The sequence below is a fragment of the Panthera tigris genome, chromosome X (assembly GCF_018350195.1).
Source record: "Panthera tigris isolate Pti1 chromosome X, P.tigris_Pti1_mat1.1, whole genome shotgun sequence".
NCBI classification, from domain to species: Eukaryota; Metazoa; Chordata; class Mammalia; order Carnivora; family Felidae; genus Panthera; species Panthera tigris.
In genome coordinates, this window is record NC_056677.1 from 26189959 (window position 1) to 26216950 (window position 26992).

Below are 26992 nucleotides of genomic sequence, written 5' to 3' on the forward strand. Positions count from 1 at the left end.
GTGCCAACAACACAGAGCCCAAAGAGGGGCTCGAACCCACGAACTGTGAGATCATGAGCTGAGCAGAGATAAAGAGTCACACGCTTAACCGACTAAGCCACCCAGACGCCCCTACATCCTTTTAAACAGCGATCACATCTACTAGTAAGCTTTCAATAACATTTAAAGGCTGATCATTTCCAAACTGGGATCTTGAACATCATGCTCTCTCCGAGACTCCAGACGCATACAGCCAAGTGCCTACTCCAGAGCACCATCTGGATACGCCCAAAGATAATTGTCAATATGTTCAAAAAGGAAACCCTCACCACAACCCTTCCTCAAATGCTCTCTGTTCTGTCCATGAATGTTACCACCATGGAGTCAGTTAACGATACTAGAAACCCGACTGCGATCCCTGACTTCCCATTCTCGTACGACCAACTAGAGTGTGAAATGAAGCGGTCAGGGTTTCTACCCCAGTTCTGCAATTTGTTAGTCTCTATGAAATATACTCAACTCGTATGCCTTGGAAACTTCACCTATAAAATGGAAAGAACGGTAGAGCTGTCATCAAATTCCTACGTCAAACATTAATAAGTCAGAAGGCATTAGTTACTATTATTCAAGGCATTTCTGAATATTGTGGTCATCGGCATTATAGCTGCAACTTCCTGCTGGGCCCTCACCTGTGATCTTGCCTTCGTCCCTCCACATCATGGTCAGAGTATTGGTTTTACAAGATGCCGCACTGAGCATGTCCCCTCCACTCTGCGTCCCAACAGAGCAGAGCCGGGTGTGATCCTGTGCCACCCTCTTCAGGCATTAGACTATCATCATCCACCTGCCGTAGATGTTTTCGTATCGTCCTCCCCCTACCACACACACTCACGGTTTCTCGGAGCCACAATGATCCTGTCCATATTGGTACTGATGGTGCTCCTTCTAAGGAGGCTTCTACGGACAACCTCCTCCCCCGAGTCCTGCTGCCAGGCCTCTCCTCCCCTACGCTACGCTAGAGGACCCTCCATTATGCTGCCACAGCAGGTTGGGCTTATCTTCATGGACGCACCAAACACATTATACTGAAGCTGCCTGTGTATCTAAAGGACTCTCATATAAAACTGCAGCTCTACTTGCAACGTGTTGTTATGCCAAAGTGGGGAAGTACTCAGAAAATGATGGGAGCTTGTCATAAGGACCTGGGAGCCAGCCTGAAGAGGCACCCATTGGCCAAACCTGTGACAATCGGAGCACCCAAATAATTAAGGACAGTAATGAATTACAGGCCTCTAGAAAAGAGAAACCCAAGAGTCGCTATCACTACTAAGTACACACATACATAAGTGGAGAAGGGAGGGCTTTTGTTTACAGTAGAATCCAACTGGTAAACACGCAAGGAGTGGTAAGACCTAAAAAATCATTTTGCAGACAACACACTAGAGACCGCTTCAAGCAAAAAGCATCAATGGATGCTACATCTTGGAGGAAATTTGGATGAAGAGTAGGATGCATGAATGGTCTTAAAATATCTCCCCCAAAGACCTGCTTATTAGTTTCAAGGGGTAAAAATTATGTGGTAGACAAATCAAACAATGTCATGCCTGGCTGGTCAAAATTAACATCAATGAGGGAAAGACAGACAGTGGGCACTTCCAGATGTGACACCCTGAGAAAACAGAGTAATATGGTTTCTATGCTATACTATTCCAGTCGGGAATGCAGAACCTGAAACTAGTTATGAGGAAATAGACAAACACAGAATGACAAATGTTCTATTATTTTAAAAAAAAAAAAAAAAAAAAAAAAAAGAGGGGTGGGGACAGGGTGAGGATGTCATCTGAAAAATTTCAGTGTCATAAAAGAAAAAGGCAAGACAAGTATCACAGATTAAAGGAGACAGAGTACATGACAACTAGATCTAATAACTGATCCTACACTGGATCCCATACGAGGTGGGGAAAGTGTTAGAAAACAATCTGTGGACAAAATTGAAATGGAGATGACAGGTGATGAGTTTTAGGAATTAGGCAATGAAATATTTAGGGGTAAAGGGCATGACAACTTACTCTCAAACGATTCAGGAAGAATCCATACACCATGTATGTGTACACGCACGCATGTACACAAACACACATGCACAGAGAGAGGGAACAAATAAAGCAAACAGGGACAAATGTTAATGAGAGGTGAATATGGACAAAGGATATAAAGTCTTCTTTGCATAATTTTTATTCTTGCAACCGCTGTACTTTTGGAATCATTTCCAAATAAAAAGTCAAAACAAAACAGAACAACAGACAGAAAGTCTGTAGTTATATTCAGGGGCGGTGCCTTGTTCGCCCACGCACTCCCACAGCCTGACGGAGTACTTGCTCAGATGTCTGTTAAATAATGAAGAGTCACTCTTACTGTATGTAGCAAACCAATCTACACATAGAGATGACTCTTGCCCCCTACCTCCTGCACACACCCCCAATAAAATACTGGGGCCCTCAGGGACCACTGATGTAGAACAATCTGTCAATGCTTAGGAAAAAGGAAAAATAGGTTAAGTCACTCCACCAGTGGGTATGTATTTCTAGCTTTTCACTTTTAAAATATCTCAAATGTGAAATGCTAAATTATTCCCCCAGATTAACAACCTAGGCTTAATTCAAAATAAACATTTCAAAGTCCTGGGTGTTAATTCAAACCTGTTTGAATTACCTACATTGTGATCAAAACAAACATTATTTGCCTTTTTCACAGTAAGATAATCTGTAATTTGCATTAGCCACAGGAGTCCTAACTAGATGAGTTAACTCTGCCCAATCACTGAGGCTGTAAGACAGCAGTGTCTAATAAAAATATAATGCAAGTTAAGTGTTCTAGTAGCCATGTGAAGGAAAAACAAACAGGTGACATTTTAATAGATTTTATTAAACCGGATACACCAGAAATAGTACTGTTTTTACATACGATCAATATAGAAATCACTGATGAGCTATTTTACTTATTTCTCTCAAACTAAGTCCTTGAACTCCAGTGTGTAATTTATACTAACAGCATATCCCAGTTCGGAACGGCCACATTTCAAGTGCTCAGCAGTTACCGCCAGTTACCGGCGGCTACCTTACTAGACAGCACACCTCTAAGGCTTTGCGATTTTCATTCGATTAAAAGACTAACATGGAAGCGCCTGTGGGGCTCAGTCGGCTAAGCATCTGACTCTTGATTTCACCTCAGGTCATGATCCCAGGGTCATGGCATTGAGCCCCGTGTGGGGCTCTGCGATGAGCATGCAACCTGCTTAAGATTCTCCCCCCACCGCACTCCCCCCCACCCCCGGCCTCTCTCTCCCTCTGCCCCTCCCCCTGCTCCTGTTCTCTTTCTAAAATAAATAAATAAAAGGCTACCAGGTACAACTCTTTGATTCTAGAATTCAGTATCTCCTCTGACGGTAGACAATCAATCAATTAGGGACAGGGCCTGGCAGAGACTAGGTGTTCAATGAGTCTCTGTAAGGTCAAATAGAAAAGAAAAGTAGAATTCATTGAATTTAAAGGTACGAATGACTTTAGTAATCAGATCCGCTTTGATTTACAGAGATAATGACAACTTTCCCACAGGAAATGACACTTCGAGACTCGAGGGGCTAACCACATTCAGAACACCTGATGGCTACTTAACTGTCATGGCTAAAGAGCTTTCTCTTGAAGCACCCAAAAGCTTAACTCAAGCTGTCCCAGTGGCTCCAAAAACCAGTTTTATTCACTTCTCAACCCTAATTTCAAGGGTTTAAAACGTAAGGATAATACAATTGACTTTTTGTGAAAAAGCAGCCAAGGGTCCCCCAAAACAAAGAGGCTCCGGGTGCGAAGGGCTTGGGTTCGCTCCTCTTCTCGTCTCTGGAGCCGCCGGCTCCCCGCCGGCTCCCTCCGCCTTTAGAACCTCAGGCGCTACGGAAGCCAAAGTTCTCGTTCATTTCACCGCTACTGCCGTCAGACACCCAAGACGGAACCCGTGTGCCCTAAAAGGCAGCTCTGATGATCTGGAGTCTACAAGTAAGAAAACAAACTCAAAGGACGGGCCTATGGCAGAATCACGACTCAAATCCAAGCCTGCCTTCTCCAAAGGCTGTGTCCTCCCCAGGGGCAGGTATCAAGGACGCGGCCAGCAGGGTGAGGATGAGCGCCTTTGACCAGGAAAACAAAAAACAAGAAACCCCACCAGCTTATCAACCAATTAGGTGGTTATCGGTGTGGGGGGTAGGGCTGGGAGGGGAGGAAAGAATCCTGATATAAATAAGCTGTTTTGGGACACACGAGAAGCAGAGCTAAAAGGGAAAAACTGGCCCTTTTTTAAAGGTTACAATTACTGTACTCGCCTTGGAAAAAAACACTGAAAGGCATCTTTCAAATCAAAGCCAACAACTTACATACCCACAAAGACGGCTACCACCGGAAAAGATGATTAAGAGTAGACCTGCTTTTCACAAAGATGAGCCTAAACTGGTAAAAACGTCTGCGCTTAAAGGGATTATGTACATAATCTGAACACTGGACAGCACTCTGCCCTATACAAACACTCATTCACAGTTAGTAAGCACTGACTGACATGGATCATCATTAAGTGTTTCACAATATACAGCACTCTCAAACTTAATAATTTCCTGATAATCAGAAAATGTTACAAGACTTCTTTTAAAAAAAAAAAAAGCCATTTCCTTTCTGCTCACTGGGAGGCTAAGACAGATAGTTTACAAACAGAAAATATTCTAGCCAGTAAGATGAGCCTCTTTTCCTAAAAAACAAAGTGAAGCACTACACTACATTTTTGCATTTAATCCCACAGCACGCAACTAAAAGGAAACACTGCCATATAGCATGTTATAGATTTCAATATGACGCTCATCAAAACACACCGTCTATTCTTGTCCATATATTATCAACATGTGCAACGACCATGCAAAATACATACGGACTTTGTTTCTTAACAACACTTTAATGGGCTGCTACTCTTTATACAATTCGAAAGTGGTGAGTGATGATCTGAAACCAACCAGAGGACTCCGGCAGTATGTGAACTGTACTGGCAAGGCTAGGCTGCGACCTAACTCCTGGGACACCCTTGAAACCCCACCACCACCCACTAAAGCACAGATGGCCACAGCTGTGGACTGTGGAACTGTGTAGGCGGTAACCCTAGATCAAAAAAGAAACACTGGAGGCATAACCCCACGATCGTCACAGGGTTCCAAAGCCAGATGAACCAAGAGGTTCTGCAACGTGAAGCCTTTCTTGTCTGTCGGCTTTGCCGGGACTCCCAATTTCTGAGGGCAGGGTGGAGGTGGGGTCGGGGGCTGGGCTCTGACGCTATGCTTAGCAGTGGAATCACTCTGAGGTTTCCTTCAGTGGGGAGGCTACCGTGCCCCCCGCATTCAGGAACGTCGGCACCAAGGCGCAGTGGGTTCTGTTCCTCCAAAAGCAGCTACTGGGATTTCTCCCAACAGAATTATTCCTCCCGGCGGGAAAGCTCCCCCAGAGCTCTGCTCTGATGCTGCCGTTCTCCACACTCTAGAAAATGAGCTCACACCTAGTGCTTTGTGTCCACAGCCTTGCCTGAGATCGGCAAGTATGCAGGGTAGTGCGGTTCCGGGTCTGAGTGTTTACTTCTGCCACATTGTAGCTCACTTCCTAAAATAATTATAGCAGAGGTTATAAACCAATGGTCTGTAGGCCAATCCAGCCCGCTGATGTGCTTGGTCTGACCTCAAAAGTGTTAAAGAAAAAAAGCAAAAAAAAAAGTTGAGTCGTATTTTTTAAAAAAGATGTTTTATTTCTTTAAGTAATCTCTACGTTCAACATGGGGCTCAAACCCACAACCCCGAGATCAAGAGTGTCATGTTCCACCGAGCGAGCCAGCCAGGTGCCCCAAACACGCTTTCACATAGAGACATTTTACATGACAATCTGGCTATCCAGCTTTCCCCAGAAAACATGAGAAGCTGGAACAGTATCAAGTGGCGAAAAGTGCAGCATGGAAGAGACACACACTTTCCAGCCTGCCTACTCTGCACGCTCCCTAGGGCGTCCCCAAGTCAGAGGCCCGACTTTGCTGTTACCCGCAATGTGCTCCATAAAAGGTGCAAAGCCAGTACTGTGGAAGTCCAGGCTACTGTGTCTCAACAGTAGGCTGCTGAGGCGGTAATGTGGGGCACAAGAATTCTTCGTCGTGCAAGCCTATCTGATGTATCGTAAGGTGGTGAGCATCCCGGCCCCTCTTGCGAAATTGCCAGAAACACCCCAGGCTTCTTTAGAAAGGCAAAAGCATCTCAGGCTGACACCTACTGCTAGCATGTTAAGTTTGGTGACACGACAACTTCGGAGGATTGAAGAAAAGTTAGCCTGGTCTTGGGAGGACTTATAAGTAAAGGCATCATTCATTTTTCTGATTAGTCTGGCCCAGCTAATAACCAGTGAACAAAAATACGTATACTAGTATAAAACTTTGGAACTTTCATCCATTTCTTGCTGCTTCGGAGGTTTTGGTTTTTGATGATACTTACTGAGCCCTATGTATGTACCAGGCACTGTGCTAAGTGCTTTGTCTCATTTAATCCCCCTTATCCCACGGGAGAGGCCACGATATCACCCACAAATTTGAAAACGAGGAAATATGAGGTGCAGAGAGGGTAAATAATTTGCCTGTAGTCACATAGTTAATAAGCAGCAAAGCTAGGATACAAACTTAAACATCATTTTCCTTCCACCTCAAGTCAATTAGGACTTAAAATTTCCTTTATTTCCGGGTACGTGGTTAAGACAATGATGTCAAAACTCTGATGATGTCAAAACTCTTTTTTTTTTTTTTTTTTTAGTTTTTAAAAATGTTTTTGGGGCGCCTGGGTGGCTCAGTCGGTTAGGCGTCCGACTTCGGCTCAGGTCATGATCTCACGGTCTGTGAGTTCGAGCCCCGCGTCAGGCTCTGTGCTGACAGCTCAGAGCCTGGAGCCTGTTTCAGATTCTGTGTCTCCCTCTCTCTCTGACCCTCCCCTGTTCACGCTCTGTCTCTCTCTGTCTCAAAAATAAATAAACGTTAAAAAAAATAAAAATAAAAAAAAATGTTTTTATTGCTTTTTGAGACAGAGAGAGACAGAGCATAAGCAGGGGAGGGGCAGAGAGAGAGGGGGAGACACAGAATCTGAAGCAGGCTCCAGGCTCTGAGCTGTCAGCGCAGAGCCCGACGCAGGGCTTGAACTCAAGGAGTGTGAGATCATGACCTCGGCTGAAGTCGGACGCTCAACCGACTGAGCCACCCAGGCAACCCTGATGATGTCAAAACTCTTAAAGACAGTTTGTTTGTTTATTTATTTTTAACATGTGTTTATTTTTGAGAGACAGAGCGAGACAGAGCACGAGTAGGGGAGGGGCGGGGGGGCAGACACAGAATCCAAAGCAGGCTCCAGGCTCTGAGCTGTCAGCACAGAGCCCAACTCAGGGCTCGAACTACAGACTGCAAGATCATGACCGGAGCCGAAGTCAGTGGCTTAACCAACTGAGCCACCCAGGTGCCCCAAGACAGTTTAAAGTTCAAACCAAAACCTGATTATAAAGTAGAAGAGTTTTTTCAGATGAACATAAGGGAAGGGAGACAAAAATAATATAAAAACAGGGAGGGGGACAAAACAGAAGAGACTCATAAATATGGAGAACAAACTGAGGGTTCCTGGAGGGGTTGTGGGAGGGGGGATGGGCTAAATGGGTAAGGGCACTAAGGAATCTCCTCCTGAAATTATTGTTGCACTATATGCTAACTAATTTGGATGTAAATTTTAAAAAATTAAAAATAAAATGAAAAAAATAAAATAAAATAGAAGAGTTTTTTGTAGTAGATAAATTCTTTGAGGTAAACAGCAACAAGAAGTGGCCTGAACAGTGAAACATAAAAAGCATCTTTTACTGGTACAGGTAAGGGTTCCAATTTCAGGACTTTTCATGCATGTATGTAAAGGTGTAACCAATTAACAAGGGAGGGACAGGAACATGATAGTTGTTATTTCTCCTACATGAGGCCTTCCAAATAACTTATAATCGTGTCACAGGATTCTGATTAGAGGGAAAAACGTTTTGAAATAGTCACATTTTCACTGCATCTATCTCATATTCTATTCTCAAAAAATATATATGATGGATCAATATAATATTCATGTTAAAAGAATCAAGAGCATTTTCATGTTAAATATAGTCCCCCAGATGCAAAAAGAAGCAGATTCACTTTTAACTGAAGTTAACACCTCCTCCCAAGTGAACATCTGTTTGCCAGCTGTCCCCTATAAAGGATCTATCATACATGTCACTCCTGCCTTCCCCCACCAGCCTCCTCAACAAAAACACAAATGAAGGTACTTGGGATCTCCTCCCAATTCTGAGTCTGGTAACCAAAAAGTAGGGTGTAATTATTTGTTTTTTTAAGTAAGCTATACGCCCAACATGGGGCCTGAACTCATGATCCCAAAATCAAGAACCGCACTCTCCACCAACTAAGACAGCCAAGTGCCCCAAAGAAGCAGGATATTAAAAACTAAAATGAAATGATGTTACGCAGTGGTATATGAAAAAAGAAATGGGAAAGCCTTGATTCTTATTAGAAATAGTTTGTTCGTTTAGGAATACTGAGTTGGTTATAGGAAAAAAAAAACAGTATCTAGGTTAGAAAAATCAGAGATTTCCTTCATAAAATGACTTTAAAAATATCTCAAGAACATTCTGGAAAAGACAAAACTACAGAGTCAGTAAAAAGATCAGTGAATGCCAGAGGTCTGTGGGGAGGAAGGGTCCACAAGTGAAGCAGAGACAATTTTAAGGGTGGTGAAATTATTCTGTATAATACTCTAATGGTAGATACATGACATTTATGCACTTGTCAAAACCCACAGAACCTGATAACACAAAGAGTGAACCTTAAAGTATGCAAATTTTAAAACAGGTCAAGGGATCCCAGGAAGGAACAGAGACCATATGATGTAACCTAACTGTATTACCAATGTATGAAACGATATCACTGCAGGTGGTAGAGGGGAAAGGTGCTGACCTAAATAACGTTGGAAAGGAGCGGCACCTCTAAGAGTAAAGTCAAGGCAAGAGGAACTGTACATAAGCACTGTACTCTCGTTGATAAAGTTCTTTCTTATGGGGGTAGAGGTTAACAAAACTGATATACATCTATACACGTATACTAGGAGAGAACAATTAAGTACATGGATGGTGAACGTTGGGAGCCAGGTCTTACTGTTAGAAGTGGGAGGTCACAGACAAGCAACAGGAGAAGACTAGTAGGATCCATGTAGTAATGGATTAGGTTGGAGACATCAGTAGCAACTCATGTTTAGCTTAACAGCTTAATACTAACACAGATATATAAAAACAGACATAAAGAAACGTTTATAGACATGCATAAATATATAGTCTATATATGGGATTTCAGCTAGCAGAGTCCAGAAGCACCAACACCCCGAAAAGGCAATGAGCACATCTAGTACTCAGATCTTTATTTTTTTTTAATGTTTATTTGTTCTTTCAGAGAGAGAGACAGAGAGCACGTGCGAGCTAGCGGGGGAGGGGCAGAGAGGGAGAGACAGAATCCGAAGCAGCCTCCAGGCTCCGAGCTGTCAGCACAGAGCCCGATGTGGGGCTCGAACTCACACACCATGAGATCATGACCTGAGCTGAAGTCAGTCACTCAACCAACTGAGCCACCCAGTCCCATCAGATCTCGATTTCTAATAGCATTCTCTAATAAAAGGAACCAGGGCTTTGTGAGAAATGGCTGATTCTAGAACTGGAAGGGAGATACACAGGATAAGCCCGGAGTATGTTATAATGGTAGAAACTTACGAAGTGCTCAAAAGGCACAACCCCTCCCCCCCATCACCGTGGAGGCATGTTAAAGTGACACAGGGACCATCCAAAAGAGTTCATCAATGGCCAAAGCTAGAAAAAGCTAAACCACAAAATAAAGTAGTAATGGATTATGATCCAAAGTATAAAATAATTATCCATGAACCCATACTGATATAAATAAGTGACTAAATGAACAACTAAATGGGGGAGAGGGGACAGTCTTCCATGCAGAAGACTTCCCAATAATTTATGCAGAACACCCTCAGGAGATGGACCATAACTTCCCACTCAAGCGGGGACCACACGGTGACTTCGTTCCAAACAACACAGTGCGGGAAAGAATTTAAAAAAAAGAAAGAAAAGTAACACTACAGTGGAGAACCCTGACATAAACCTTAGCCAGGTGACCAAAGTGAACATGAACAGTGACAAATCATATTGAAGCAGACACTCCTGATGTGCTAAGAATAGAAGAATGGCACTTTACCTCTGTGGTCTTCCTCCCCCAAACCCACAACACCAATCTAAATAATGAGAAGAACAGGAAACAAATCCTGACTAAAAGATATTCTACAAAATACCTGATCGGTTCTCTTCAAAACTGACAAGGTCATCAAAACAGTGAAAGTCTGAGAAACTGTCACAGCAAGGGGAGCCTAAGGAGACATGGTGACCACACGTGATGTGGTGTCCCGGGGGGGGGGGACCCTAAAACAGAAAAAACACATTAGATAAAAACCAGAGAAATCTGAATAAACTGTGGAGTTAATAACAATGTTTCAATATTGGTTAATTAACTGTAATAAATGTACCGTTGCTAATGTAATCTATTCATTAATTAGAAGAAACCGGGTGCTGAGTAGACAGGAACTCTGTGTATTACCGTCTCTGTTTTTCTGTAAAACTAAAACTGTACAAAACCAAAAATCTACTTAATTAAACAAAATTTACCTGAAGATGATTTATAAGCTCTGGCACGGCAGTCTTATTCACATCTCCAGCTCGAAAAGCACCTTCTTTTCAGTAGTCTGTAAAGGTGACGAAACGAGGAGATAGTTATCCTTGTGCTGACTTACCGACTCAGTATGCAAAAACGACAGAACCCCACAGACTTCTGGGGCCTTAAGGTGACAGCAGACGGGATGCCAGACCACACTGTGAAGCCAGGTGGTTCTTTCCCAAGTATCCTCACAGGCTGAATCACCGTCCTTTTTGTCAGGTCACAAATCTCTCCCACGTTAATTCTACGTTATTCCGAGAGAGCAGCAGTTCAGGAAAACAAGAAAATAATCCACCACTTGTTTTCTTAAGGCTTCTGTAGCACGCCTGGTTGTGACTTACCATCCTGACCCCCCATTCATCACAGAAGATAGGAGGAAGCCCAGACCTCACAAGCTATGTATGAAACTTTAAACCGTGTGGTCAAAATAGTAAATACCTTCATAAAACATGTGGACTACAGGGGCGCCTGAGTGGCTCAGTCGGTTGAGCGTCCAACTCTCGATCTCAGCTCAGGTCACGATCTCACGGTTTTTGAGTTTGAGTCCCGTGTCAGGCTCTGAGCTGACAGTGCAGAGCCTGCTTCAAATTCTCTCTCCCTCCCTCCCCACCTTCCTCTGCTCTCTCTCGCTCACCACAAATAAACTTTAAACAATTTTTTTTAATGTGGACTATAATACAAACTATTTCTGTTCCCCAAAGGGCAACTTATACAAAGAAGAGTAACCTCACAGGCTTCTTTTGACAGATGAGCATTCTCTCTCCCCATCATTCAGAAACTACAGTAGTCCCCTCTCACACATGGTTTCATTTCCTGCGCTTTCAGTTACCCACGGTCAACTGCAGTCCAGAAGCAGATGGTTCACCTTCCGACTTACCATGAGAAGGTCAAGAGCAGCCTAACACTATGTCACAACGTCTACGCCTTTCATCTCACTGTAGCTCATCACGTAGGCATTTTATCATCTCACATCATCACAAAAATAGGGATGAATACTATCAAATATTTTAAGATGCCACATTCACCTAACTTTTATTATGGTACATTGTCATAAATGTTCTCATTTATTATAGCTCGTCTCTTCCTGTGTCTACTTCATAAACTTTATCATAGATATGTAGAGAAAAAACCATAATTTACATAGAGTTCGGTACTATCCATGGTTTCAAGCCTCCATTGGGGGACTTGGAACATGTTCCCTGTGGATAAAAGGGGGGCTACCGTATCTTCATCCCAGTAAACCTGATAATCCAATGTTAACTTTACCATTTGGGGGTAAACACTGGGTTCTATAAGAGGTATCATGGATACAAGTCTCTACTTAATCTCCTGACTGAACCTCATTTTATGACCACAGGAGAGCTAAAATAACACACCCTGTTTATACTGTATATTTTTAGTACTTAACCATATTCTTCTGGGGCACCTGGGTGGCTCAGTGGGTTAAGTATCCGACTTCAGCTCAGGTCATGATCTCATGGTTCGTGGGTTCGAGCCCCATGTCGGGCTCTGTGCTGACAGCTCAGAGTCTGAAGCCTGCCTCGGATTCTGTGTCTCCCTCTCTCTCTGCCCCTCACCCACTCGTGCTCTGTCTCTCAAAAAAAAAAAAAAAAAAAAAAAAAATTTAATGTAACCACATTTTTCTTGTTTTTTAATTTCTCAATTCCTTTATCTTAAACATTACCCCAAAAATAAACTTCAAGTAGGAGCAGAAATCCCAGGCACCTACATGAATGCTGCTTCTTCCATATGTAATGGCTTTTTCAAACCTGATAGAACACAAAATCCACCCCACATTCACGTGAACTTTCTCAACCTTAATCACCGTAGCTCTCTCCCCTTCCTAAATGCCCAACAAGTTCAGTGTGCATCACCCCTATTTGCACCTGAAATAATGTGTGTTAACTTTTCATCGTCCTCTAGGGTTCAGCACTGTAAATCTTAAGAAAAATCAAACATGCTCTTTTAGTTACAGTGCCTTATGCACACTAAATACTTAGTGTAAATGATTAAATACAGGATTTTAAATTAATTGGAAATCTAATTTGCTCTGGTTGAGGTGTTTTAAATTTTTTGTTTTCGGTTTTTTAAACAAAGAGGTCTTTATTTGTAAAAAGCCAAAGGGCTCCTGGTCGATAGGACAGGCCAGCTTCTCAGGGCTTGGGGGCATCTGGGCAGATGTGCTTGGGGTAGGGGATGCCCTGTGTCTGTGTCACCCAGGGCTCCCCTGGGGACAGGTGGCACTGACTCAAAGCGGGGGGGGGGGGGGGGGTTGTTCAGCCTCTAGCAATTCTGGAACAGGGTAAGATGGGGGGGCAGTGCTCAGCCTCTAGCAATTCTCGAACAGGGTCCTCCTTGGTCAGCAATGGGAGTGCATGGGTGCCGCCTGCAGTTAGGCCCCCAGGGTCTGTCTCTTGGCACAGCCGTGGGGGCTGAGCATGCTCTGGGGCCGCTTCAAGTGGTGGGGCAGGAGCCACGGGGAGGCTGGGCTGGTGGGTGTCCCATGGGCTGGACTCAGTGCCCTTTTGCAGGGAGGTCTCCGAATGGAGACTGTGGTTACTGTTTTCATCACTGAGACCCAGCAGGATGAGGGGGCCACCCTAAGGGACTGGCGCCCCTACCCCGCCACTCCAGGGCTCGGAATCTCTCTGTCCTCACCACCTGCCCTCTGTCGCTCCCCCTCCTGGAGATCCACCACTGGCACCCAACTTGAAGATACAAAGGGAAGTGTGGCCTACAGTTGACCCAGCACTCCTCCCATCTCCAGACTTTCTCCACGGTCACCATCACCTCCGTGAGGTCATCCTTGCCCCAGCTCCAGGTCTTAGCCCGCAGGGTCCCACCGGCCATGCTGGTGGGGCTGGAGCGGAGACCGAGGCCACAGCTGGGCCGCCTCCGGTCCCACGGGCTTGGGCTCAGGGCCAGAGCCAGGTGCCGCTCTCTCGGCCTGCCGGCCCTCCCTCCAAGGTCTTTAGTCTCAAATAACATTATTTAAAAAGAGAGACAGGACAAGTGACTAGTAACACATGCCAGAGGCAGATCATCTCCACATTTTATAACTTAAACAGATTACTTAGCACACTTTTTCAAAAGGGAGGTTGTGGCCTATTAGTGAAACGTATAATAACATTTATTGGGTGATGGTAAGTATGAAAGAAAAAAAAAGTCACAGAAAATAGCAGAGTGCTTGATACATAGTAATGGTAAATCTGGATTCAGAAGTCTTGTATGAGGTGTAGGTATGTATTATTAGATCATGATTAAAATGTGTTGTGTTGTTTTCCTCCCCCCCCCCCCCCACTGTGGGTTCTTATGAGGAATACTTAGAACATGGGGAGGTATTCTAGGCTACGTAAAACAACAACAAACATTTACTACCTTTCTATTTTACTTTTATCTCAACAGATGACGATTTTCGTAACGTTTTAAAGGTTTATTCTGAGAGCACATGCACACACCCGCGGGGTAGAGCAGAGAGGGAGGGAGAGAACAGATGGCAGCGACTCGGCGTGGAGCTGAGACACGTGTGCATATGAAAGCTGAAACAACTCTCGATGTTACGAATTTCTGTGTGACTTTGTCTTTCTCACATGCGGCCTCAATGGGTTCTGGGTGGCTCCCTCACGTACTACTGGAGGGTTCCTGCCTCCTAAAAAGATTTTTCAAAGGTGAGCCCGGGCGGCTCAGTCGGTTACGCGTCCGACTCTTGATCTCAGCTCGGGTTCCTGGGATTGAGCCCCTTCTTGGCCCTGTGTTGACAGAGGCGAGCCTGCTCGGGATGCATTCTCTTTCTCTCTCTCTCTCCCCCTCCCACCCCCAGCCCCTTCCCTGCAAGAGCACGCGCACACTCTCTCTCAAAATCAATAAATAAACATTAAAAAAAAAAAAAAAAAAGATTAAAAAAAATAATCAGTTTCCTGGGGCGCCTGGGGGGTAAGTCGGTTGAGTGTCCGAATTCGGCTCAGGTCATGATCCAGCCCTTCCCGAGTGTGAGCCCTGAGTCAGGCTCTGGGCTGACAGCTCGAAGCCTGGAACCTGTTTCAGATTCTGTGATTCCTTTGCACTTTCTGCCCCTCCCCCACTCGTGCTATCTCTCTCCCTCTCTCAAAAATAAACAAACATTTAAAAAAAAAAAAAAAAACACCCCGTTCCCTAAACCCAGAAATTCAAGATCACAAACCGTGGGAACTTCATACTGGAAGGGTATGAAAGATGAACAAAAATACCGTTTATAATCATTTCTTTAACAATGTCAAACCTGATGATCCTCCCGAATCCACTGTTCATTCATTTAACAAGATCTGAGCAGTCAGGTTAGAGGTACAAAAGACAGATGCCCTCAAAGAAACACAGTGACAGGTATAGGAGAGGGGTTAAGTCATATAAAGAAACAAGGTAAGACAAGGAAAAAGCTTCATGGAAGAGATGACATTTAAACTAGGTTGCAAAGAATAGGATGTTTTTGAAATAAAAACAATAGAAATATAAAGTCGGAAGGAACTCTAGATGTCGCGTAACCCAGTGGTTCCCAACTGGGGATGCTTTTGCCCCAAGAGGCACATTTGGAAATGTGCGGAGACAATTTAAGTCGTCATACTGGGGAGGGACGCTTCTGGCATCTTGTAGGCAGAAGCCAAGGATACTGCTCACCATCCTACAGGCCACAGACAGCTCCCGACGACAAATCACCTGGCCTCAAACGTCAATAGTGCCAAAGGTGAGAAACCCTGAATCCAGCCTCAGTATCATGTCCTTGTTTTATATAAGATGACTGAAAGCCGCAGGGATTTTAAAAACTTGCTAAAAAGCTAAAATCACACAACCGGCCTCACAACATCTTGGCCGGTGTTTAATTCACACACACAGCCACACATGTTATTATACTAGGAAAGAGATGTTTTGTAACAGTGGCAAAGTTTCGGTCATGTGGAAAAACTAGGTGGAAATCAAAGCTGATATTATTATTCAGTCTTTCTTGAAACGGATCTACCAGTGGCTCAAAGAACTACAAAACCATATAAAAAAGTATACCCGTACGTGTTCATTATACGAGATTTATCGTCTCCACAACTGTTACTGAGCATGGACCGAAAAGAACAATTACCACAAAAGCTAGGCAGGTGGAAGACGGGCACGTGCACACAGCACACTCAATTACTCGGCAGGGCAGGTCTCTGAAGCTCCACCAGCTCCAGCCACAGTCACCGAGGGTCTGGGACCTGGGTGGGATTTGCCCCTTTAGTCCAAAACCATATGCTAAGTTACCCTTCCCTCTGCTGCTGAGCTTTCTAATAACAAACTACATGTACAAAGACCTCCTCAGGGGCCTGATTTAGGGCCCAAATCCAAACACGTCAAGTTTCCCGGCCATCTTTTATTTTTCCATCCTTGCTCTTCCATGCCCAAAGGGGTGAGAGGGAGGGCATGGGGTAAATACGTGTTAACAGCAGTACAGATTAGATTTCGGAACGGTTTTTGGCCCTAGTAACTACCGAAATGAAGATATATATACACTCCTTACCTCTCATTTTTCGATTGCTGAAACTTCAACTAAGATGCCTTGTCCAGTTTGACACACAACAATTCACGGTGAAACGCTTGAGAAAAGGCTGCAGACGCTACCCTGAAAAAACTGAAGACCAAAGAGGTTTCAATTATAAAAGGTTTAAAGACAGCCTGAGCAAATGATAGTAGATAAATCAAAGGTCACGAAACAGAAAGCAGTGTTCGTACTCCTTTACTGCCTGAAATTCCAGGGAATACGTTTACATTCAATCGATACCAACAGAAAGTTCACCTGACTGCATCAGCCACCCTGCCCCTCTTCCCACTAAGTCACGTCTAGTGCCTAAGGGAGAGCCAGCAACAGCAGGGAGGACAGCCACAGCTCCTGTGAGGTTTCTGTCTTCACAGAAAGCTAGCGAGGCTGGGGGACACCTGGGGAGCTCAGGCACTTAAGCGGCTGGCTCTTGGTTACAACTCAGGTCATGATCTCACAGTTCATGATTTCGAGCTCTGCATCAGGCCCTGTGCTGACAGCGAGGAGTCTGCTTGGGATATTCTCTCTCTCTCTCTCTCTCTCTCTCTCTCTCTCTCTCTCTCTCTCTCTCCCCCCCCCCCCCCCCACTCTCTCTCACTCACTCACTCAAAACAAATAACCTTAAATTTAAAAAATTTAAAATTTTTTTAAAAAGCAAGCAACAGGAACTTTACTTGCATCCCCGGCAAACTATCGGGGGTCCCTGCAGCTCCCCATTTATACTAGTCATTAAAATGTAATGAGTTTCAGGCTCCTTAAGAGCCAGAGGTCTTAAAATTTAAATGACTCCATACTGAATCTAATTTACTCTCTGGTAAAGTAAAGGCATTTTTTAAATTTCCAAACCCCCAAAGGAGCACCACACCCACACTGCAAAGCCCAACAGCAAAGGGGGTATATGGCTTTTTGTCACCTGCTCTATCTTCTCAATAGAATTCAAAATGCTCACTGAAGACTGGGAGGCCCTTCCCATAACCCAACTCACAAAATCACACATCATTCAAAAATACAGAAAAAAAAGTATTTGATCATAAGCCTCAGTGAAATAATAAATAGTCTTAGATACAGAGGAAACAATACATACCGATCAATAATTACGTTAAATGTAAATGGACTAAAGCTCCAATAAAAAGATACAGGGTGGGTATCTACTAACAGTATGCTGGACCCACAGGGGCTGAACAAAGTGCCGGGGAACAAGCCCCCACAGAGCCAGTGTAACCTGGCCTTGGACGACCTGACGCCGGCCTACATGAACCCGTTCGGCATTATCTTCAGCACGTGCAGCCTCGTGCCCAAGGTGCAGTGGTACGCCCGGGTCACCGTCTTCTGCCCGTTCATCGGCGTGGCCAACGCCTAGAGCTCTGAGGACAGTGCACGGATGATGAGCAGCCATGCTGTCCATCTCTGCCACGGTGATGTCCTATCTGCGGAACCCTCAGCCCATGACGCTCCCCCGGGGATGTCAGCAAAGGACTACTCTAGCCACCTTCCCCCAGGCCCGGCCCCCTGGCTGCTCGGCTTGCTACGTCACCTGCTGTCCTGGGTTTCCCTGAATGAGAAAGTCTCAGGGTCCACACCTGCATGGAGGGAACCTGACCCTTTCCCTGGGGTTCCACTTCAGCTGGGCAAAGAACACCCTAGGCCTACCGTTCCTGCCTACCTTCCCCAACCTGCCTGCCAGTGAGGGAGATGCTATCCATGTTTCTAAGTGTATCCACTTGTGGTTTCTTTGTTGTTGTTGAAAACAGTGAACGATCAAGTTCTGCATTCTGGCAAAAGAAAAAAAAAAGATATAGGGTAACTTGAATAAAAAAAAAAAAAAACAAGACCAGAAGCACCTGAGCGGCTTAGTCAGCTGAACCTCCGACTTCAGCTCAGGCCATGATCTCACATTTCATGAGTTTAAGCTCCACATCAGGCTCTCTGCTGTCAGTGCAGAGCTCCCTTTGGATCCTCTGTCCCCGGCTCTCTCTGCCCCTCCTCCCACTCATTGTCTGTCTGTCTGTCTGTCTGTCTCTCTCTCTCTCTCTCTCTCTCTCTCTCAAAAATAAATAAAACGTGTTTAAAAAATAAAGCAAAGGGGCGCCTGGGTGGCTCAGTCAGTTAAGCATCCGACTTCAGCTCAGGTCATGATCTCACAGTCTGTGACTTCAAGCCCCACGTCAGGCTCTGTGCTGACAGCTCAGAGCCTGGAGCTTGCTTCAGATTCTGTGTCTCCCTCTCTCTCTGCCCCTCCCCTGCTCATGCTCTGTCTCTCTCTGTCTCAAAAATAAATAAAAACTTAAAAAAAAAAAATAAAGCAAAGAACAAGACCATCCACATATGGTCTTACAAGAGACTGACTTCAGAACTAAAGGCACATGCAGAATAAAAGTGAAAGAATGGAAAAGCATTTGTCATACAAATAGAAGTGAAAAGAAGAGCCAGGGTAGCAATACTTATACCAGACAAAACAGATTTTAAAACAAAGACTGTAGCAAAAGACAAAGAAAGACACTACATAAAGATAAAGGGAACAATACAACAAGATGATATAACAATTGTACATATCTATGCACCCAACACAGAAACACCAAAATATGTAAACCAAGTATTAACAGACACAAAAGTAGAAACTAACAGTAATACAGTAACAGTAGGGGAGTTTAATACCCACATACATCAATGGACAGATCATTCAGACAGAAAATTAAAAGGAGAGTGGCTTTAAATGACACATTAAGCCAGATGGACCTAACAGATATACAGAACATTCTATCCAAAAACAATGAAATACACAGTCTTTTCAAGTGCACACGGAACGTTTTCCAGAATAAATCACGTTAGGCCATAAAACAAGTCTTAGTAAATTCAAGAAAAGTGAAAACACATCAACTATCTCTTCTGACCAAAATAATATGAAACCAGAAATCAATTACAAGAAAAAATCTGGAACAAAACACCAGTACATCTCTGCCCCTCACTCAGTCGCACCCTCTCTCAAGAGCAAAAAGATGCAAAAATCCTTAACAAAGTATGAGCAAACCAAGGTCAACATTACACTAAAAAAAAAAAAAAAAAAAAAAAAATCATATTCCAGGGATGCAAGGATGGTACAATATTCACAATTTAATGTGATACATCATAGTATCAAGAGAAAGAATAAAAATCTTTATGATCACGTCAAGAGATACAAAAAAAAAAAAAAGCATGTGACAGAGTACAACATCCATTCACAATAAAACTCCCAACAAAGTAGGTTTAAAGAGAACAACCTCAACATAATAAAGACCATATATGAAAAGCCCACAACAGCATAGTGAGTGGTAAAAAAAAGTGAGAGCTTTTCCTCTAAGATCAGAAATAAGACAAGGATGTCCATACTGAACACTTTTGCTCAACACAGAACTGGAAGCCCTAGTCAGAGCAACCAGACGAGGAAAAAAAAAAAAAAAAAAAAAAAAAAGGGCAACAAATTGGTAGGGAAGAAGTAAAACTCACGATTTGCAGATGACATAGTGCTATATAGAGAAAACCCTAAAGACTCCACCAAAAAAAAAAATAGAATTGATAAACGAACTTAATAAATTGCAGTCTATAAAGTACACAGAAATCTGTTGCATTTCTCTACACTAATAATGAAGTAGCAGAAAGAGAAATTAAGAAAACAATTCCATTAACAATTGCATCAGAGAGAATAAAATACGTAGGAACAAACCTAACCAAGAAGGTGAAAAATCTGTACTCTGAACACTCTAAAACACCAATGAAAGAAACTCAAGATGACACAAATGGAAGGATACTTCATGCTCATGGATTATAATAATTAGCATTGCTAAAATATCCATACTACCCAAAGGGTTCTCCACATTCAATGCAATCCCTATGAAAATACCAAGAGCATTTTTCACAAAACTAGAATACTACTAAAATCTATATGGAACCACAAAAGACCTTGAATAGCCAAAACAATCTTGAGAAAGAACAAAGCTGGAGGTATTACAATCCCAGATTTCAAGATATATTATAAAGATGTAGTAATCAAAACAGTATAGTACTGGTACAAAAAGAGACACATAGATCAAAGAAACAGAGAGCACAGAAATAAATCCACACTTAAAAAGCCAATTAATGTATGAGAAAGGAGACAAGGGAGGCTATACGATGGGGAAAGGACAGTCTCTTCAATTAAACAGTACTGGGAAAACTGGACAGCTACATGTAAAACAGTGACACTGGACCTCTTTCTTACACCATACACCAAAATAAATTCAAAAGGGATTAAAGACCAAAGTGTGAGACCTGAAAATATAAAACTCCTAGAAGAAAACATAGGCAGTAATTTCTTTGGCATCAGCCTTAGCAACATGTTTCTAGATATGTCTCTCCGACAAGGGAAACAAAAGCAAAATTAAACTACCGGGACTACACCAAAATGAAAAGCTTTTGCCAAAAAAGAAAAGCATCAACAAAATGAAAAGGCAACCTACTGAATGGAAAAAGTTATCTGCAAATGGTATTAACTGATAAGGGGCTAATATCCAAAATACATAAAGAACTAAAACTGAACACCAAAAAAACCATCTGAGGGGCACCTGGATGGCTCAGTCAAACATCTGACTTCAGCTCAGGTCATGATCTCGCGGTTCGTGAGTTCGAGCCCCACATTGGGCTCTGTGCTCACAGCTCAGAGCCTGGAGCCTATTTCGGAATCTGTAACTCCCTCACCCTCTGCCCCTCCCCCGCTCATGTTCTGTCTCTCAAAAAACAAACAAACATTAAAAAAATAATAATAATAATAATAATAATCCGATTAAAAAATGGGCAGAAGACCTAAATGGACATTTTTCCAAAGATGACATACAAATGGCCAACAGACACATGAAAAGATGCTCAATTATCAGGGAAATGCAAATCAAAATAACAATGAGATACCATTTCACGCCTACCAGAAAGGCTATTATCAAAAGGACAAGGGGTGCCTGGGTGGATTAGTCAGTTAAGCATCTGACTCTGGATTTCAGGTCAGTCAGGTCATGACTTCATGGTGGTGAGATCAAGCTCCACATCAGGATCTGGGCTGATGTGGAGCCTGGTTAAGATTCTCAGTCTCCCTCTCCCTCTGCCCCTCCCTTGCTAAAGAGCGCAGGTGCTCTCAAAAAAAAAAAGAGAGAGAGAGAGAGAGAGACAGACAAGAAATAACAAAAGCTGGCAAGGATGTGGAGAAAAGGGAAACTTCATGAACTGTTGGTGGAAATGTAAACAGGCATAGCCACTGTGGAAAGCGGTATGGAGTCTCCCCCCAAAAATTAAAACTAAAAATAGTATACAATACAGTAATTCCACTACCAGGCACTTACCCAAAGAAAATTGAAAACACTAATCCAAAAAGATATGCACCCTTATGTTTACTGCAGCATGATTTATAATAGCCAAGATATGGAAGCAACCCAAGTGTCCATCCAGAGATGAATGAATGGAGAAGATATGGTATGTATATGTGTGTGTGTGTGTGTGTGTGTGTGTGTGTAATACTACTCAAACATAAAAAAAAAAAGGGTATCCTACCATTTGAGACAACATGGATGGGGACCTAGAAGGTATTTTACTGAGTGAAATAAGTCCAAGAAAGACAAATACCATAGGATTCCACTTACATATGGAATCTAAAAAGCAAAACAAACAATAAAGCACTCTTTTTTTTTTTTTTTTTTTTTAATAAAGCACTCTTAAATAAAGAGAACTGCTGGTTGCCACAAGGGAGGTGGGTGGGGAAATGGGTGAAACAAAGGGGATTAAGATGTGCAATCTTCTAATTGTAAAACAAATAAATCACTGAAATGAAAAGTAATGCAGGGAATAGAACCAGTACTATTGTGATCATGTTCTTTGGTGACAGATGGTGACTATACTTGCGGTGAGCACAGAGTAACATACAGAATTGCTGAATCAATGTTATACACCTGAAACTAACATAATGTTATACACTAATTAAACTTCATTTTAAAAAAGGAGAAGAAAACAGTCTTCAGTTCCCCAACAGGCAATATTAACAACTCAAGAACTGACTAGATATTGCAGGTTAACCAAGGAGCCTTAGTGAATGAGGGAAAAAATCTCCCACAGAGAAAGATTTCAGCGAATAATGGCAGAAGCAAGCAAATTAGCACAATCACAATTTTGTAACTTTTTTTATTTTTAAGTAAACTCTAGCCCCAATGTGGAACTCGAATTCACGACCCCACGATCAAAAGTCTCATGCTCAACCAGCCAGGCACCCCTCACTTTTGAAAATTTTCATTAAATAATCCTTGCAATGGTAATCGGTAGATGGTAAAAGAATTCGGTAAAAAGTGGGGCTTCATGAAGGGATCAGGAGGTTATCACCTGAGCCCTCTGACAAATCAAACTATACAAAAACACTTGTTAGGGAACTGGGGAAACTTGAACATGGACTAAGTATGGTATGAGCTATTAAGAAATCATTCTTGGGGCACCTGGCTGGCTCAGTCGGCTGAGCATCTATCTGACTTGGTGTCAGCTCGGGTCCTGTTCTCACAGTTCCTGGGACAGAGCCCCGAGTCAGGCTATGCACTAACAGGCGAGCCAGCTTGGGATTCTCTCTCTTTCTCTCTCTCTGCCCCTCTCCCACTCAGGAGTGCATGCAGGTGCAAGCTCTCTCTTTCAAAATAAGTAGTTAAAAACAAAAAAGACATCCTTATCAGGTGTGTTGTGTATGCTAGTGCATTGCGGTAATACAGAACAACGTGTCGTTTTATAGACACATTTAGGAATAAAACAATATCTCGGACGTGGTATAAATTCTCAGCGAAAGAGACATTTGGAAATGTTCACAAATAAAAAAGTAAAAATAAAAGCACTTAACTAATAGTCACTACAGAGTCCTTTAAGGAGAAAACATCAATGAACTCAAATTAATATTTAAAAGATCATTTTCATTATTTAGTAAAGAGATTGTAGAATAAGAAGCTAGAGATATAAAACTAATGCAAGGGTTCTTAAGGCAGTCCTGAGATAAAACCCTTAAAAAGCCAACACCATTATATTTAACTATCAACTTAATAATCCTGTCAGTAATTATAATTATCAATATTAACATTTATAATTGATTATAATATTAAACATGTTAACTTAAGCACTTATTGAATTATTATATGCCAGGCTCTGCAATAAGCAATGAAGCAAGACTATGGCACCCATGCCCTGTTTTAAAGCTTCCACTTGCGCTGGTAAAAAAAAAAAATAACATACTCCATACCCCGGTTGAGGTAAAGCAAGTTTACTGAAGAAAAATAACCAAAGTAGACAAGAGAAAAGATACAGGATTTAAAAAAGAAAAGGAAAGAATGCCAATACTCTGATGAGGATATTCAAGAGATAACAGCACCGGTCGCAGTTCTATCAACAGTTTAAAGCACGACAGGTTTGTCAGTGGGACAAGAGGGGACACTAACGAATGAACTTCCGAAAAAAGAATCCTCAGGGATTAAAAGTAACTAGTTCTTGAAAGAAAATGGAGTAATACTGAATGTGAGGAGGCCACATCCTCATACCCTGAAATCCGTAGTAACTGAACACCATACTGACTGACTACTCCCAGTAAACAAGGGCATTTGACCTTCACAGACCTACGTAACTGTTCAAAGTTACCGTAACAAGGACATGGCATGTGGAATGCAAGCACCACGTAGAAGCAGAAGCACCACCATATTTCTGGTGACGCACGGACTGCAAAACGGGTCCAAGGCAGAAAAGCTTCTTGTTCTCCCAAAGGTTCAGATGGTCAGAGCAAACAAGATTTTGGCTAGGATCTTCATCAAGGGTGATTACAGAAGGAAAAGAAGCCTTACAGAAGATACCCAGTAAGGGAGTTAGAGGGTTTGAGTTTAGCCACATGAATGACAAGGATGGCAAATGTGTTGGAGAGAAAGGAGGTATCTTTTTTGGAACTGGAAAAACGGAGGCACGTCTAAAGACACGGGAAAGAGACTGCTGGTACACGTGGGGATGCAAAAGGACTAGCGACAAAGCAAGCTTTCCAAAAGGACAGAGGAGTTGGCAAATTCCAGAGCCAGTGGAATCATGAACTAGAAATGGGGGCGAGGGGGGGGTTACTGAGGATGGGATATGAAGGAGTAATCTCCCCATTGTCCCAATCTTTAGGACATGAGTCACGAAGTCACTGTATCATTTAGTTTACAGGAAGAAGAAAGCAGAACATGACAAAACTGGGACATCAGTGAGTATGCACAGGCAAGTGTTAACTGGTCACAAGAGGTAAAAAATGCCCACGTGGTCCCAGACAAAGAACATATGCCATTAGCCAGGTGTGGGGCCACAACAAGTCACTTAACTTCCCTTAGGCTTTGTTTCCTATTTTTTTGCTTAAAACTGCCTAACCATCGCACCTCACAAGGCTCCCGTGGAAATTACACAAAGAAGGAAAATGGTTCTCACCTGTAAAGAACCACATTCATTCCCAAGGCTGTCTGAGAGCTCTCACAGGACAGCAAAGAGGAATCTCAGCAGAAATATATCCGTGTTTCCTGTTTCAAAAGGACAGATACGTATTATACCTACAAACAGGTCAACTATGACAGATGTAATGATGGTACAAGCACGGCTGGGAAAGCTTTCTTTTACGTGACAGAAAAAAATTAGCTGATACTGTGCAACCCAATAGCCATTAAGAGGGATTTCATGTTCCAAGAGTAACTCCAGACACTATTTTTTTTTTTTTTTAATATTTATTTTGAGGGGCACCTGGGTGGCTCAGTCGGTTAAGCGGCCGACTTCGGCTCAGGTCACGATCTCACACCTCGAAGGCCCCTGAGTTTGAGCCCCATGTCAGGTTCCGTGCTGACAGCTCGGGGCCCGGAGCCTGCTTCCGATTCTGTGTCTCCCTCTCTCTCTGCCCCTCCTCTGCTCACGCTCTGTCTCTCTCTCAAAGTAAATATATATATTTTTAACGTTTATTTATTTTTCAGAGAGAGAGAAAGAGGAAAGACAGAGCGCGAGCAGGGGAGGGGCAGAGAGAGAGGGAGACACAGCCTCGGAAGTAGGCCCCAGGCTCTGAGCTGTCAGCTCACCGCCCGACGGGGGGCTCAAACTCACGAACCGTGAGACCGTGAGACCGTGACCTGAGCCGAGGTCGGACACTCAACCTACCGAGTCCCCCAGGCGCCCCCCTCCAGACACTATTTTTAGCTGAAACTTAAAATACAACAAATCTGTCCATTGTCAGGATCTAGAAACTGTCTAAGGTTGAAGAGACTTAAAATGCTGCTGAGTATTGTTATAATTTTAGATTTATACACACTCATAGACACAGAATATACACTTTTAACACAAATCAACAAAATTAGCCAAGTGAGTACAATTCCGTAAAACAAAACTTAAAGAGAACTAGCGGCTGAGTCTGAAGTCTTAGAGAAACACGTCCAAAGCGTACTCTGCCACGAAGAGCCAACAGGACTTCCTCTCTCAGTTACAGCACATTAGGGGATTTGAACCAACCTGCCTGCCGAAGACCTATAAATAGAGCTGCACAAAATGTAAGAAACGACTATCTTAAAGGACTGAGGAGCCAACAGGATAGTGCTTTCAGATGGATTAGAGGACCAGAAAATTCAGAGAGGTGACCCCAACAATCCGAAAGAAACCAGAAGCTAAACTGCATCGGACAGCCTGACAGGCTTTAAGGGACAAAAGGAAAATCCTCCCCCCAGCTTCAGGTTAGGAACCTGAAGATCAGCACCTTAGAAGTAAGGGTGAACCAGAAATGACTCAGTCCATACACTGAATGCACTCTGGCTCTGAGTCATCTGGTTGGCCCAGAAAAACCTTGACAGAGATTAGACTAAGTAATCCTGGATTCCCTCAAGCAGATGCCACAAAAATAAATCCTTTCTGGAAGATATCGTCCTTGGTCACAAATAATTTGTCAAATAACTCTTCAAATCCAATGCCCAGCATACAATTAAAGACAACAGAGCACTTGAGGAGACAAGAAAACAGGATCAAAAGCCATAGAAAGAGCAAACAACAAAAAGAGATTCACAGGAACTCCAGATACTGGAATTACCAAACAGAAAAATTTTTTTTTTCAAACAAAATTTTAAATTACAATTTAATCTCAGTAATCAACTAAAAAACCATAGTAAGTGACATAATCGATTTTTAAAAGAAGCAAAAAGTTACTGAAAAATACAAAAACTAAAATTAAGAATTCAAGAAAGAGGTTTAACAGTCAGTGAGAGAGTAAATCAGACAGTGGAGACAGTACCTCAAAGGATAGATTGGTGGGGAAAAAGCTCAGAATGAAAGGAGGGTAACAAACATGAAGATACGGTAGAAGGTCCACCATACAACACAGTTAACTGGAATCCAGAAGAAGAGGTAGTATGGGGCGCAAGCAATATATAGCTAAAATCTTCCAATAATGATGAATAATGTCAAACCAGAAACTTAAGACTCTCGATGAATTCCTAGCAGACAACCAACAAAGAAACACTTAAAACTGTCCTGTGGGGTGGGGTGGGGGGAATTACTTTCTTTCGTTTTTTTTTTTTTAATGTTTATTTTTCA

General features: G+C 42.9%; 1 protein-coding gene and 2 pseudogenes across 3 annotated transcripts in view; 1 reads left to right on the plus strand and 2 right to left on the minus strand.

Annotated features, from left to right (window-relative positions):
* The window catches only part of TAB3 (TGF-beta activated kinase 1 (MAP3K7) binding protein 3), a 58609-nt gene extending 42136 nt beyond the window's left edge, over positions 1-16473 (minus strand). Inside the window, exons 1-3 of one of the 3 annotated variants that reach the window (XM_042975283.1) lie at positions 16385-16473; positions 10815-10891; positions 10445-10571 (exon numbers count right to left, since the gene is read on the minus strand). The gene's annotated coding sequence lies outside the window, so the exon portion shown is untranslated. Of the gene's footprint in view, positions 1-10444; positions 10572-10814; positions 10892-12271; positions 12313-16384 lie in introns of those variants that run through there. The other 2 variants (XM_042975284.1, XM_015538742.2) reach the window with 2 other exon arrangements.
* LOC122235259 lies at positions 13140-16471 on the minus strand (annotated as a pseudogene).
* Positions 15370-18037, plus strand: LOC102970328 (annotated as a pseudogene).
* Positions 18038-26992: the final 8955 nt, after the last annotated feature.